Here is a 10,555-nt window from a genome sequence, read left to right on the forward strand (position 1 = left end):
CCACATATACCATTTTTTTTGTACAAGATATAAATTATATTCTAGAATCATCTAAGTGTATATGTGTGTGAAACTCCCTCCTTAAGACTTGAATCCCGGCTCTTACTCCCCACACCTTATAAACACTTATACTTGTAAAGTGACCATCGCACCAAGAGTGTACAGTAGTACAAATGATACCCTTTTGTAAGGTTGAATTTAATCAACCATGTGTTAGCTTTATTCCGTGACATATTTGCTTGTAATACAACACTTAGAAGTCCTGTATTTAGGTGGGAATCATGTAAGGGTAGTGTGTGAGAGAGTGTGAAGAAATACTCAAGACTGTGCAATGAAGCAGAGACTTGCGGCTTGTTCTCGCGGGTGGCTCGCAGCTTCAAGCCGCCAGACGCAGCACACGTGCCAAGCATGCCAGAAGGTGAACAATCATGCTAGCTGGAGCACTACAGGACAAAACAGGACAACTGGCCATACGGTTATCTCACGACTGGATCTCGCGACTTAGTCAAGTCGCGAGGTCAAGCCGCGAGCCACCCTTGTTTTGTAAATCCTGACGTTTCACATTCCTCTCTTACTCCAGTATAAATACCCCTTTTACCCACAAATGAAAGAGAGCTTCCAGAGAGAATTTTAAGAGAGAAACCCTAAAGAAAAACAAGATTGATTCACCCACAATCTATACATTAGAGTCTCTTCAAATTCTTCAACTCTCTTCCTCTCCATTGCCAAACCCTTGAGGGGCTTTTTACCAAAATTTTGTTCTCACCATATCCATTACTGTGAGCGGGCTGTTTGGTGTTCTGGGAAGCAGTTAGGAAGGAACCAATCTTCATTGGTTGATGCTATGGTCTAGTAGCGGAATCCGGGAAGCTAGAAAAGAAAAAGGTTCGGCGCAACCTCGTTGGAGCAAGAAGCTTGGAGGGCTTAGGTGCACTAGGTAGATTAGGCTTGGAGGGTCTATTGCTGTCCTTGTATCCCAACTACATTTTCTAGTGGATTGTTTACCACTTGGAGGGCGGCGGAGAGGTTTTATGCCGAGGGCTTCGGTTTCCTCTTCGATAACACATCGCGTGTTGTCTTTGTGTTTGCATCTTCCTTCCCTTTTATCTTTGCCTTTTATTATCTGTTGTGGATTGTGATTCTAAGGCTTAGATAGTCTTTCCAATTCCATATTATAGCTTATGTTAATTTTCCGCACACTAGTTGTTTGACATAATGCTTGAATTGGTTAAGTTGTAATTTGGGGGTCTAAACGTTTAAGGGTGTTTTTACACTATTTGAACTTTCACCTTTAAATACCCTATTTTGTTTAATACAAATTTAAATCAAAACCTACATTAATAGGTCATTTAATAGATTATTTTTTAATAATTCGGCAACTCTTTTTATAATTTATAACGCAACAGTTTTTTTTTTTTTTTTCAAAATAATTTATTAGTTATAATAATAGAGAATGACAAACTAAGAGTTTTAACCGAGATTTAATGAGAATTATTAAAAAATAAAGTTCAAACAACTTCTACTTTTTATAAAATATAAAGCTTTTTTTTAGAAGATAAAATAAGGAACTAAATTCACAAAAATTAAACCTCAAGGAGTAAGGATCTATTTCACCATTGAAGTTTAATTTTTAAAAAAAAAAAAAAACAAAAAACAAAAAAACAAAAAAAAAAACAAAAACTGACCAATGAAGTAAAACTCAATGGATTAAATATAATTTTAGCTAAAAATAAAATAAGTCCAGGAGAGCCGTAGTAGAAAGATTTATCAATGATGAACACTAACTTACGTGAGTGCTGTCTCTGTTCTTCAACTTCAGTAAGGGAATGTTTGATAGACCGTAACAGACACTGTAATGTAATAGTTATTTCTATGACTTAACTATTCAGTATTCAGTAGTTTGATTATGTATTTATTACAAGGATGGTCATTCCTTATAAATAATTATTTTTTTAAATGAGAAATAAATATGTATTTCTTTTTCTATATTATATAAGATAGAAATTCTACTCTAAAAAAAATCCTACAAGCACTTATACTTGTGAAGTGACCATTGCACTAAGGGTGTGCAGTGGTAACTATTCATCTCTAAAAGGGTTGTAATAGCTATTCATTAGTAGGTATATTAATTTCTAAAATTAATATATTCCCCAATAAACAAACTTTCCATATACACATAATAATTATGAAAATAAAAATTCTTTAAAAAATAACTATTTCTCTTTCAAATTTTAAAATATATATATATTATTTTAAGAAATATAATTATATGAGTAAGATATTTTCTAAAATATATTTTAAGTTTGATTTAAAATGTTTTCATTCCATTGTCTTTAGGATTCTCTTATTGTGTTGTCACCAAGAAAATGAATAATAATAAATATTACATTACAGCGTCTTGTATTCTTTGTAATACATATTCCTATTCATAGTCTACCAAACATGCCGAAAAGACAAGAATAGAACACGCCTTTGTTTGTTCAATAATCTTCAACTTCAATATTTCCCCGCTTCTCCATCATATCTTTCATCATCTTCACTTCTCTTCTCTCCCTTCATGGCTATTTCATTCATGCAAGGACCTTCAAACTTTGAGACAAGCTCATTCTTCTCTCATTGTCTCAAAAAGTCTGTTTCCTCATCTTTGTTGCCTCAAAGCTCATGAGCTTCTACGCCCACTTCCATGACCTTCACATCGTCGTCTGGGTACTTAACACCTTTGAAGAATATGGAATTTGATCCAATGGTGGCTCTAAGATTATCTTTTAAGGGGATAAATAAGAAACATAAATTATACAAAATTTAAAATAAAAGAGATATTGAATATATCGACATCACAAAACACAAAAAACCTAAATAAATAAAGGTTTACAATTACTTTCTATGATGTTTCATATTTTGAAATCATTACATGATTTATTTATTATCAATCTTACGAGTTACATATTTTTTAATGTATATAGGCAAGCAATCATTCATCCATTGATCTCCCATTTGATTGATTTATTTCAAATTTGTTTAGATTTAAATGGGCTTTTTCTAAGGTTTAAGAAATTAAGATTGACATATTTCCACTTATGTTGTTAGATTTTTTTTTTTTTTTCTTCTAGATTTTAGATCAAATTGATTTGTTATTGGGCTTTATTGTGTTTAAAAATGTCAAGATATTGTTAAGAAAATTATATTCAAACTTATTTTACCTAGTCTAAAAAAAAAAAAAAAAAAAAAATCTAGGATCAAGTGTTCAAAATTTTATTTTACGTTGGGCAAAAAAAAAAAACTATATATATATTTGGCCAGTTCAGGGGACCCCCTGATCTCCAAGTGGAGCCCCCCATGATTTGATCGTTAAGTCCCATCTTGATTTGGGTCTTTCTGATTCGACTTTCTTGTTATATTATACAATGAGACTTCTTGGTGTTGCTGATGATAGTTTCAAGTTTCCGATAGTAAATCATTGCTTCAGAGTGATGTAATATATGGAGAGATGGTCCATTGTGTTTAACTTTAAACCAAAATGGGTTTTGGATTTGATGTATATTTTTGCAATACAATGATTGAAGTTTATGTGAAATGCGGGTGTGTAGTCTATGCACGTAAATTGTTTGATGAATTGTCACGGAGAGATTTGCCTTCTTGGATGTCCATGATTTCAGGGCATGTTTGTGCGGGAAGTGTTGGTAATGCTTTTGATTAGTTCCGGGAAATGGTGGTAAAGTCTCTTTTGAATTCAGTGACTATGATGGTAATGCTGCAGGCTTGTTATGTCAGTAAAAGTTTGATTTAGGGGAGCCAACTTCATGGTTATGCAATCAAGCGTGGGTTAGTAACAGATGGGTCGGTGCAAAATTCAGTTTTGAAATTGTATACTAGGACAGGTAGTATTTAAGAAGTTTAAATCTTTTTCCAGAAAGATTGACAGAAAGGATGATGTTTCCTGGAATAATTTGATTTCCTTTTATTCCATGAAAGAGGATATTGAAAAGTTAGTGAATAAGTTTAGTGAAATGCAGGGTAGTGCTGCACTCAGCATTGAGACTAACAATACTTATATCAGCAATTGCGAAGTCTAGAGATCTTTTTCAAGGTGAACAGATACATTGTCTAGTCAATAAAACTGGCTTTTGTGATGAGTGTTGCTGACTTCTTTGTTGGATTTTTATGCCAAGTGTGGGAAAATAGAGGAATTGGCTTGATTTTTTAGAGAAATTCCCAATAAAAACAATGTTACATGTGGTGCTATGATGTCAGGTTTCATTCAAAATGGATATATTAAGGATGCCATAAATTTGTTTGTTCAAATGCAGGCTGCAAATTTTGAGCCCGGGGTTGAGATTTTGAGAAGCATTCTTGATTTTGTTAAACTTCCCCTTAATAAGTGTGTGCCTAACACGTGAGATTTTTAACATTTTAAATGGGAGGTAGAGTAAAGTTAGGGATTAAACTCAAGTTCTCTACTTTAATACCATGTTAAATTACTAATTGTTTGAACAGCTTAAACTATTAGGAAATAATGAATTTAATCACTTAATCATAATTCTAACAAATGCATATACCCAACTGGGAGCACTGCAATTGGGTAAGGCAATCCATGGCTACTTTATAAGGATCTTATTTTACAGATCTATGGAAGAAACTTAGCACCTGGAAAACTCTATCTTAAACATGTATGTAAGATGCAGAAACATTTCATGGCTAGAATGTGTTTTAATAATATATTGGTCAAAGATTTTGTAGCCTAGATAACAATGATCGAAGGCTCTGGAACTCATGGGCATGGTTTTGAAGCCCAAAAACCTTTTGGTCTAATGCTGTTTTGGTGGGGGGGTTGGAATTTCTCTGTCTTGTCAATGAAGGGCGTGAAGTTTATAGTTTCATGAAATGCATGTTTGGTATTCAATCTAGTTTGGATCATTACTCTTGCATTGCGGATCTTTTGGGTCGATATGGAAAACTTAAAAATGCCTTAGCCTTAATATTGAAAATGGTGATTTTCTTGATGGTAGGATTTGGGGTTCTCTTCTTGCGGCTTGTAGAGTTCATGAAGACATAAAACTCTGGGAATATACGGTACAAAGGCTTTTGGAATTGGAACCTGATAATATTGGGTATCATACTCTGTTGAGCAATCTACAGGCAAGTTTTGGACAATGGAATGAAGTTGAAGAAGTAGAAAGGGTAATGAATGAGAGTATCTGAAGAAGAAACCAGGGTGGAGTTGCATTGAGGCTAAAGGGATGATCCATGGATTTGTTTTTGCAGAAGATGACACCATCAAATAGAGGAGATTTATGAGATATTGGCATGTTTAAGTCAGATGATACAGGAGTTTGTATGGTAGTATTTGGCTAAATTTATCAATTGAGTGTTGCATTCTAATACCCAAGTAGAGACATTATCCTGGTTTAGATTTGGTATCCACATGTTCAAATAGGAGGGGGCTGAATGAGAGGTGAGCTTAATTTTAATATGCAGTTGGCAGAAAGGACCACCTGAAACACTTGTTTTGCTTGATTTTTTCAAAGATTATACGAAACCCATAAATGGCCAAGCAGCTGGGATTGTGTGGTGAAGCAATGTGATTCATACGCAACTTGACAAATTTGGGTGCATGAGAAGAATTGGCTCAGGTGGTTCCTAGGTGGTGGTACGCATTTTAGACATGGGGTAGTTGAATATGCTCAAAGGGAAAATTGTTTTTCATACCCCTCTTTTGTTTACACGTGTTTCCTTTTCTCCAGTGGTAAGTCTGGCTATGTAATTAGCATTTAATACTGCTTTTGTTTGTCATTTAAAAAAAAAAAAAAAAGATTCATCCTACAGTTAAATTTGAAGTCACCAATGGCATGGATTTTATGAATTTTCTAATTAGAAAAAATATCAGTAATTTGGTTTTATAGTGCATTTAGTCATGCTTTCCACCCCCCCCCCCCCCCCCCCACCCCCCTCCCAAAAACAGCCTGAAACTAACATTTTAAGTCACTTTCTATTAATAATTATTTTATTTTTCCTATGACTTGTTAGTGTGTATGGTTTTTTTCTTAATGTTTTTTTAAGTTGCCTAAACAAGGTGTCCACTTTTTCACTAAGATTCGATTTCAACTGCAAGTTCCAATTTGTCTGCTTTGCTAATCATCTTTATAACATATACTGTCATAATCATCTTTGTAACATATACTGTCATATTCAATGCTGGAGCTTTCCTGCTTAAAAAATTACAAATGGGAATTTTACTAAATGTTATTTGTTTGAAGGAATATTTAATGTTATTATATATCAGCAACTATTATCCTTGTTTTGGGAGTTGACTGCTTGAAGAATGAAGCTAACATAATTTTCTCTATTATATCTGGTATCTTAGTCAGTTAGTCTAATAAATTGTCCATTTTTCTCCTAATAATTTTGATTTATACTATGAAGATTCCGCCTAACCTGTTACTAAAGATTTGTCAACATTATAGTGAATGAATATGTGGAAAGCTTTGTCATGCAAACTCGTCGACTTTTTATCATTTCCTATGTCATACTACACAATGTACACACACATATATAAATAGGGCAAATTACAACTTACCTGTGATTTGGCTGAAATTTAAGTTACATATTTGTGGTTTGAAATTCGACACTTTATCCATCTAAAGAAAAGAAACTAAAGAACTCATATATGAAGAAAACTATGAATTTTCTTGTCCTTCGAAATTGCCAAATAATTCAATCTATACTGTTTAATTACTTGATAATCTAATTCACAACATCATGACAACCATTCTTTTTTCTATATAGGGTGTGACAAAAACCTATAAGTCCAAAGTTCAATTCACCACGCTATTAGTACATGAAGATTTCAAGATGGCTAATGGACAAGAAATAGAATAGCTTGGTTAAAAGCTGAAACACCATTTCCTTATTTTAAAAAACAAAAGGCGGAGAGAGAGAGAGAGAGAGAGATATTAGGCATCTCAGAAAAAAAAAATGAAAAATGAAAAATGAAAAATGAAAAATCTAATCTTAATTAGCTCATTAAATCATCCTCTAATCCATCTCATTGCTTAGAACCATTTTCCGTGCACAGTACAATTTATCATCTAACTTTTCTCTGAAACTACCTACCACCTTCAAAACCGTTCTCCTCACACCCATCGAACTTGTTATTGCAACAGCCAATCAATGAAACAATGTCATTCTTTCTTGCTCACCAACATTCAAGCCTCAAAAGCCCACAAAACATAACACTTCATTAGTAACAAAATCTTCTTCAGCCTGTTTATGGTCAGACTGCCAAAAGTTCAGCCTGCTTTGTCACAAAACGATCAACACTTTCCCTCCAAAAATATCCAATTTTTACATAAAGCCTTGAAATCCAGTACCTCTGATTCAAAGATGGCCTCTTATTCCCTGTAAGCAGCCTATACAGAACACTTTCACACAGTCCCAAGGCAGCCATTCCTACAACAAACAACCACAAAGACCAGTTTAAAAGGAAACAGGTGTTAAATAATGACAGCAAAAAAGATTTAATAAATAATAAGGGGAAAAAAGTATATTGCCTTTTTCAAAAGTTCCAAACATAGATTAAACTCTAAAAGCAAAAGAGGTATATACAATAAACAACAATCATGAAAGAAAAATGAAAATTAATTGTCAAGTCAATGCAAGAATATACACATACACTACCCTTCCTAATTTTTGTACAAAATTGTTGTGAATAAGATTTAAACTCGCACACCTTTGGTTAGCCAATCATACAGTTAGGAGTGCAAACAAACCAAACTATGCCCAACTTCCTACCACTCAGACTCAACTCTTGCAAATAATTTCTAGAACTCAAGATTGCCTCGAGCTTGATTCTAGTTTCAATATTCTGGTTGGAGCTCAGCTCATGCTATACTCGACTGTCTTCCAAGCTGATTGCAAGCTCCAAAAAAACTACTAAATGTCTGGTTTAACTATGAGTTTTTAAACTTCAAAAGTTGACGGGCTCTACATCAATGGTAAGCTTAATGCAGAGCTAGAAAGCAACATCTGAGATGGCCTTTTTTATTGTCTCAAAAAAGGCTTTCATTATGTGCTCTCCCATGTGGGACCTACAGCTGCTAATAGGGAAGTATGGCTTGTTATGACAGGAATGGCTACTTTTTTCATCTCTTGTTTGCAATTAGGGAACCAAAGAGGGCAAAATCCGCCTTACACATGAAAAGCCCATAGCATTTTTTATGCGGTTCTTCAATCCCGCAGATAAAAAATAATAATAAAAAAAACAGATAAATTGAGAAAGATGTGCTATCTGTGCTTGATTCCCAAAATAAAAGACTCAGATCAGTTTGATAAGAAGAATATTCCCTCAGATTAGATCTATGATGGAGACCTTCTATCAAAGCCAGATCATGAGCTGACAAGCTCAGCATAATGATGCTTAATCTCAGAACATATTTCAAGCTCAGGTAATCTTGCTTAACAAACAGGCCAGGCAAACTTTGATCAAGCTGCTTGTGAGCAGCTTGGCTCATTTTTTATCCCTACAGTACTTGAGAACATCTCTCAACGTGTACCTACCATCAAGCACGAGAAGAGTTGGGAGAACAGGTTTTCTAGTTTTAATTAAAATAAATCCAGAAAGATCAATAGTAAGAGACACTATACAACAAACAAAGCGTTATTCCTAAAATTTGGGGGTTGGCTATGGATCCTCGACAGATTAGTTAGGGTCCGCTATATGTGCTCTTAGGGGACGGCCCAACGAGCATCCGTAATGAAATAATAAAAGAGTGATGTTTCAATGAACAAACAACTTAAAAGAGCTAAAGATCGAAACTGCAAAGTTGTAACTTCGGCAGCATTGAGTGATGTTTCAATGAACAAACAAAAAAAACCAAAGAAACTTCAGCACTAAACTGCATTTAGTGCTGTTCACTCAAAATGTGAGAAAAAAAATTATAAAAAAAGACAGATGTATCTCCAGAAATGCGTGAGAAAAAAAATTATTAAAAAAAAAAAAGACATAAAGATATATCTCCAGAAATGCATTTCTTGCGGGTCAACAAAAATGGGTAACTTATGGGAAAGAAGCTTCAATGAGACAAAGGTTTTACCAGTCCTATTTCCCATTAAAACAAAAGAAGCTTACGGAAATGAACAAATGGTCCCCTTAGTTAAAGGAGTAACTAGCTTTTTCACCAGAAAAGACAGAGGAAATCTTTTAATTATTGTGTAACTTACAAACAAAAAATAAAAAGAGTGAAATTATTTATGTATTTTATCCATTGTGAAGACCCAAGTGTCTGTGTATAAAGCATACAAATTTAGGATTAAACTGCAGGTGTCGAGAGTATGACAGTCACAATGTTGTAGAATAAATTTGGCATGTCAACATGAGATACTTACATAGAAGAAGGTAAGAAGGCACCAAGAAGACAATTTAAGGAAAGACAAAAATTATCATATTGAAAGGATACTTAAGCAACGCATGAGGACAGAATTTTCTTGGACAAAATGGTTTTTGTAATCCTATCCAACGTATCCACCACAATATACTGAGCTATTAGATAAATCAAATGCTCGGGGTTGGTAAAACAAGACAACTTTTGCAAAAACCTGGAGAATTTACGAAATAACCATCCAAAATCCTGGAGAAGTTTTAGATAATGACTGCTGAAGTAAGCTTCCCTATAATGTTCTTATAATAAACTTACACTAGGATTCATCACCACAAATGACAATGACATAAGTAGCAAAGCAAATCAATAAAAACGCAAAAAATTTATGCATCACCTACCTGGCTTCATTTCAGAAAAGAAAAACACAAGAATTTCTTGAACAAGGTTCAGAACATCAGCAGCCTCTAGAACCAATGCCAATTACATAGAAAACTGTAGCAGAACATGAAATATTCAGTCCACATCCACAAACAAAGTGCAGTCAATGTCTTGCAGAGTGATTTTCCCAATATATAAATCATTTATGTGATTTGAACAGAGAGGGAGGCATTTCCGATTGAGACTTTCATGAATTGCACCCATCCCTAGGACCCACTTGTCCTCAACAGATGGGTTCACATTCAAACGGTTTTGCAGTAACCATACCCGATAAAAAATAGTATCCATTCTTTCACAGAAATGAGCGATACAGGAACATGAGGGCTCATCAGAAGCCAACCTGATCAAAGCCAAAGATAAAGCACCATCAACAGGCCTTGGATCCGAAAGATTTTGATCTCCCATCATTTTAACCTCTCTTTCTGTGGGGAAGAACACTTCCTCGTTCCCGTTCAAATCAGAGACCTTCAAATCTTTAGTGTAATGCTTAATGGCTTCACGTTTGGTTGATTCATGCTTCTCTGCTAGTGTCAAAATGCAGGAGAACCTCAAGTGATAAGTTACTACAATTTTAACCATCTTGAAGTTGTGACAGCAGCAGAAGAAATCAAGCCACCTTCTCCCTACACCTGCATACCACTTGATAATATCAGTATCTTCGAAAGCAATGAGTAATTTAATCGGCCTAGGGCGACCCATGTTATTTGTAAAACCAGCCATCTTAACTGCGTTCCTAACAAGTT

At 34.5% G+C, this 10,555-nt stretch overlaps 1 pseudogene; it reads left to right on the plus strand.

The window, feature by feature from the left end:
- Window positions 1-3,317: 3,317 nt before the first annotated feature.
- LOC126691478 (pentatricopeptide repeat-containing protein At4g35130, chloroplastic-like) lies at window positions 3,318-5,747 on the plus strand (annotated as a pseudogene).
- The last annotated feature ends 4,808 nt before the right edge of the window (window positions 5,748-10,555 follow it).

This window comes from Quercus robur, chromosome 7 (assembly GCF_932294415.1).
Source record: "Quercus robur chromosome 7, dhQueRobu3.1, whole genome shotgun sequence".
In the NCBI taxonomy this organism is placed as follows: domain Eukaryota; kingdom Viridiplantae; phylum Streptophyta; class Magnoliopsida; order Fagales; family Fagaceae; genus Quercus; species Quercus robur.